The sequence below is a fragment of the Rousettus aegyptiacus genome, unplaced genomic scaffold, assembly GCF_014176215.1.
Source record: "Rousettus aegyptiacus isolate mRouAeg1 unplaced genomic scaffold, mRouAeg1.p scaffold_m13_p_4, whole genome shotgun sequence".
NCBI lineage: Eukaryota > Metazoa > Chordata > Mammalia > Chiroptera > Pteropodidae > Rousettus > Rousettus aegyptiacus.
In genome coordinates, this window is record NW_023416307.1 from 140,594,903 (window position 1) to 140,600,909 (window position 6,007).

General features: G+C 39.3%; 1 pseudogene; it reads right to left on the reverse strand.

Moving 5' to 3' along the window:
• Nucleotides 1-1,420: 1,420 nt before the first annotated feature.
• LOC118602283 lies at nucleotides 1,421-1,531 on the reverse strand (annotated as a pseudogene).
• Nucleotides 1,532-6,007: the final 4,476 nt, after the last annotated feature.

Genomic DNA, 6,007 nt, shown 5'->3' on the forward strand with positions numbered 1-6,007 from the left:
ACATCTTGGTGGGGGGGCGGGGGCATTACTTTATCTACCATGGGCTCTCAGCCCAGAGTGAATCACTTCTTAATCTCTGACCTAGTCTCCATAGTTAGGGAAGTAAGTTGCTCTGATTATCTATCTCTCAGACATATGCCTATATCTTTACCTTGGGAGCAGGAAATAGGAAAAGCAGCCTCAGCCATAGCATGTGGACTGCAAACAGAGGCTTAAGGGGAACTGAATGCTGGGAAGGCAACAATAAAAGGTTCTCTACAACTTCCAACCCCAAGTGCTAACAAAGCTCTCAGGAATGTTGTAAAACAAAGAACTCTGACCTCTGTGTTAACCCAATTCTGCTTTAAACCATAGCTTACCACTTGAGTACTGAGGTGGGTTACTGAATTTCTTCAACCTTCATTTTCTTGCTCCTAAAAATAGGGACAAAAATATCTATCTTGATTGGCTATTATGTTGATTGAAGGATATTAGGTGTATAAAGTATCTAGAAAATGAATGGCACATAACTGGTAAGCCATAAATGTAAGTCCTTCTCTTTTTTCCCCCATTTCTTTTCTATGACTTCTTTTAAAATCTAAAATACTACAAAGTAAATTTACAGAACACAAATTCTAAGAGCTCTGTTGAACCCAGGTCATGGTAATTTTCCACGGGGCTCATAACTTGACCATTGGAGGTGTTGACTCTCAAATGATAGATTTGAGAAGCCAAAGTTAAAATGCAAGGAGGTAATACCTCAAATTTCTGCCTGACAAGAAGGGGCTAAAGGCAGCAGTTGGCACTAGTAGCTCCTAGAGAATTTAGGAGAAGAGAATAGGAAGACAGAAATGAATATTAGAAGCTGGGAGAAAGAGTTCAGAATAGTTTTAATGCAGGCTTTTCTGAACACACACTTCTGTGATCTCTTAAAGTCCCTTCCAGTCCTAAATGGTCATTATTATCAAAGTCTATCACTTAAGGCCTAGAAATAAACAGCCTGGCACCCTTCCACGAGGGCTGGTGAAGAAGAGTTAATTAGCATGTAAGTGTTCTGCAAGCATAGAGCACTCTGCAAAGGTTAGGTAAGAACCCTGTGGAAGTACTATCTTAAAATTTTTGCTACTTTTCATCAGTGTTCTTGCATAATTATATTTAAAACATTAGAGAGGAGAATGCATTACTAGCCCAAAGCATACTGGGCATGTAGATAAAAACTGTGGGAAAGGAAAGTGATGTACATAATAAACATGAGGTTGGGACTGAACATATTTATCCTTGGATTTTAAAGAGCCGGCAGGGGCAGTTACTGAGCTGTGACTGATTATTGCTGACAAGTCATAAAAAACAGGTAAGGTTACGTGTCTTTGAATAAAATTCAGGCACACACATAGACCTCATTTTCGGGATCTCATCTGACCTGGAAAGCTGATCGAGGTGAAGATGGTAGGTACTAAGTTTAGAGACGGTACTTGGATAGAGGACGTATCATATATTAAACTGATAAAGACAGATACTACACTCGATCTTAGCCAAAAGGCCGAGAAGTGATGAGATGGTACTTGGTAATTGGGGACCACATCATGTAAAATAAAGAGCCCAGGACTAAGTGTCAAAATCCTAATAAGTCTTGGCTCAAATACTAAATATACATTCTTGGAAGAAATATTTTGTTTTCTGAGCTTTTCTCCTGATTTCCCAAGTGACTGAGATTAAATGATCTGAAATGTCCCTTCTAACACGAGCATTCTATGATCCTAAGAGGAAAATGGTTCATGAAGGGCTACCTACTCATTGCATCTCCCAGATTAAATCTGGTCATCTGTATGTTTTCACCACTTGGAATCCTTTCGCTAAACACTCATAGCAAATTGTGACTTCCACAAGGGGCTCAATCACTCTTCACCTTTATGAGAAAAATTTTAGCATTTCTTATTTTTCTAAGAAAATTAGCTATTCATTTGGTGCAGGGACTATGACTGATACACAGTTGAACTCCAGCCCCTAGCACAATGCCCTGCACATAATAAATGTTCTATAAGTATTGCAAAAACTGAGTCAGACTTTTCCTATTGTTCCAGAATTGGCAACCAGGCCCCCAAGCTAGGGACAATGAGGCTCTAAGTACCAAATACTCTTCTACCCTTGATTAAAAATGAACAGCAATCCTTCTTCAAACAATATACATAAAAGACCATGAATATAGACGAGAAAGATGGACTTGTCTTATTGGGGAGTTGTGTAGATGCTCCCCCTACCCTAAAAACAAGTGAATTCAGATAAAAAAACAAACAAATCTTATATAAAAAAAAATATCTGCCAGAAAATTAGAGTAGATATTCATTCCCCATTAAAACTTAAAATTAAAGTGTTACTCACCCCACAACCATCCCAATTTCCCTATTTAAACAATGAGAGAAGAGATTGGAGAGATGTCATGTTCATTGTGTGACATGACAACGGTGGGTGAGTTTCCCTTGGGCCAAGGGAACACCGAATGGAGGTTCTAGGTTTGAACCAAACTGCAGAGACCCTAACCAATCGAGACAGTGCACAGAAATATCACTTCTTAGTACCGATTTTCTATTCCTCACTCATCTTTAATATGAAAGCCATGAATGATGACCTTTTACTCTAAAGCACTTGTGATCCAGGAAGTACCAAGGTGTTGGAAAAATTATTTTTAAAACATACAACACTTTCAGAACAAATCTGGCTGCATAGGTAAGTAGTTTTCCTCTTCTCCTGGGTATCTTACAGAAGGAACAAAGCAAAAACTATAAAACTGATTTTCAGCAAAATTACAAGTCACGTATAGCCCGCAGACTCCAAAACATGTGTAAGAGCTGCCAAATAAATCAAATTGTTCAAAACCTTTTCAAGAGAAAGGAGCTGTTCAGGAAGGTAAGCTGGCCAACTAGTCAAATGTCGGAACACCCAGCAGAACTATACTTCCTGAGGGTGAAGGACTCAACTTGAGCAGTATCCCCCTCCCTTTTTTTTTTTTTTTGCAACAACCAGTGTAAGAATCAAGGTAAACAGAGCTAATAGCAAAAATCTCCACACACATACACCCACCTTTAACCCCACCATATCAAGAAGAGAAGAGATAGTCTGTCTCTGCTGCAGCAAAGAAGGGAGAACTTTCAGTGCGATATTAAAAAGTTTCTTTTTTATTTTTGAGGTCAATCAAGGGTTGTCTCATCTAAAAAAATAAATAAATAAGTAAAAAATATAAAGTTTCTTTCTTAAGGAAGTCTCCTCCAACTTATTCAATAATGAGCGAGAAGAAGGAATGGGTCTAACATTGAAGCTAGCTACTACAGCAGAAAAATATGAGAAAAGGACCCAAACTTACCAAGAAAATATTTCAACCATAGTGTCAACAGTCCCCAACCTTTTCAGCACCAGGGACTGGTGCTCCTATGAGAATTTAATGCCTGATGATCAGAGGTGGAGCTGAGGCGGTGATGCTAGCACTGGGGAGCAGCTGCAAAGACAGATGAAGCTTCACACGCTAGCCCACCGCTCACCTCCTGCATGCAGCCCTGTTCCTATCAGGCCGCAGACCAGTACTGGTCCACAGCCTGGGGGTTGTGGACCCCTGACATAGATAATACTTTTGTTCAGTATTTTTCCATGAATTAAAAAAAATTATTATAGACTTTATTGAGGCAATCATCTCTATTTGGAAAAACTACGATGAAGAACTGTTAGAACCTAGCAACGTCGAGGCAAAAAGAAATTAGATGTAAACTGGCAGAGCTCAAGAAAGGTGTCATAAGACAAAGCAAAACCATCACAGAAATGAAGTTGAAATTGAAAGAAACAAATGTGAAACAAACCCTGCAGAAGACACAGGGAACCACCACAAAAGTAAAGGAAGAGTTAAGATAAATTAGAGAGAAAATGAAAGGTAGAGACGATAAAGCATTCATGATATTCATAATTGAATTCCTCGAAAATCTTAAATAATGGAACAGAGCAAATATTTAAAGCTGTAACTCAGTCCACATACACATATACACAAATACAGACACTGGGCCTATACTTCCTTGAATTTAAAATGAGATAATGTTACTTATTTTGTTTTATGCTAGTGAAGAGCAATGGGGGAAAATGTATATAAAGCACTGAATCCAGTGACTGGATGATATTCAGCTCTCATAAAGGTTAGTTTTTATTTGTATTACTATATTCAGAAGTAATGCAAAAGAAAGAAGGGCAGAAAAATTTTGGACCAAAGAAGAGGTTGCTGCTCAACAGAAAACTTAGTAAGCAGATTGAGTTAGTTTTTCTGCAGCACTGGGTTGATGATTTAGCTCTGGATCTGGCACAGAGGACTATGGGAACAAGAGAGCTCTTTGAGGGTGGGTAGAAGTAAACGGAAAAGCCCCTTTGCAGGAAGACAGAATATGGCACAAGGATGAAAGAGGAAGGAGAAGCCGAGAGAGAGAAAGAGAGAAAAAACATACTATTAACACACTCTGGAGCCAAAGTTCCAAATTAATTCCTGCAACTATTTTGGGAGGATTGCTGAAGCATCGTTATGGTTTGTTTTCCTGTCCTTTTTCTTTTTGCCACCAGAAATGTGAGGTTTGGAATTTTTTAAAGACTCCCCTTTGCTCTTTTCTCAAGAGCTCAAGGAGGCATACAAATATTAATAATGAAAAACATAGCAATAAACATAAGCAGAAAGCCATAAAAAGTACCCCACTACCTAGCAAACCCAGCTGGCAGGACACTGGGCTACATTCTGGTGAGGTTTGCTCTGGGTGGGCTTTGTGGTGACATGCAGGCAAGGACACAAGTCATGGCACTATTGGTCTCCAGAGTCGGTAAGGAGCCACCAACAAAAGGCTCCTGAGATTCCATCACCCCCACAGGACCCAGGCATGACTCTGCACCAAAAGGTCTTACCTTCCGCTCAGCTTCCTGGATCACTTATCGAAGGCACACGATAACAGCGCATTGCGCCCCAGGCTTTCAGATACACAGATACACTGTGAGGTTAGTGTTAGCCTTCTACTTTGCGGATAAACCACTAAGAAATTATAAACTTGCCCTAGCTCGCTTATTGTCTGGATATGAATGTGAGACTGGAGTCCAGACTGATTCAAATTCAGCTCTGTTGTCTGGTTGCAAATGAGTGTTTCAGGGCACTGCAGGTATAAGGTGGGTTCTGGGGGTAGGGAGGTAAGGCAAGATTTCGACCAGCCTGAGGCAATTATCTTTATGGTGGAAAGACCTGGAGAGACTACTCTCTCTCTCCTCATTTAGAAGGGTTCTCTAATTTTATTTGGAAAGATTTGTTCTTTAAGAGTGTCAGAAGTCAATTTTTTTCACTTGTTCGTACTTCAATTTTATCTTCCAGAAAATAGTTTATAACCCCACTGTAAGAGCAGAGAGGGAGTTGGAAAATGCCAGAAGAGCCATAAGAGAACTCTGTAAATGTCTCTTGATTCATGGAGAAAGAGGCGAAGTATTTCTACTTACTCTGGCTTTCCTACTAAGACTTGATATAGCCCATTGATTTCAACTCTTCATCCTCCAGCTTCTCCAATGACACCCACAACACCCATGCTCATTATCAGATTTGACTCCCTGCAGCCTAAGCTAATGCTAATTTTAAATCTAGCATCATCTAGCCAGTTCACTGTAGTGCGCGAATATTTACTGCCAGCATTTAATTGCCTATGACATTAAAATAACTATCAAAATGCCAAGCCTGGCAGATATAGCCTATTGTCTGTAAATGGCATTTTCACCAGTTACTTAGAAGAGCTCAGCAGCTATCATCCCTTGGGCACTAGCTGGTCTATTGTTTTGGAAAATATCAACTTCTCTCAAGATAGATACATGTTCTGCAGACTATTAATGCCTCTCTCTGAAAAAATAGTTGTAATATTTTGCTTTTGAATAGTTCTCCGTACCTCACGAACATATTGATGCATATTATTTTATTTTGTTATTACATCTCTTAAAATTAGTTACTTTATATAAAAGGTAACCATGGTTGTTTCAATTA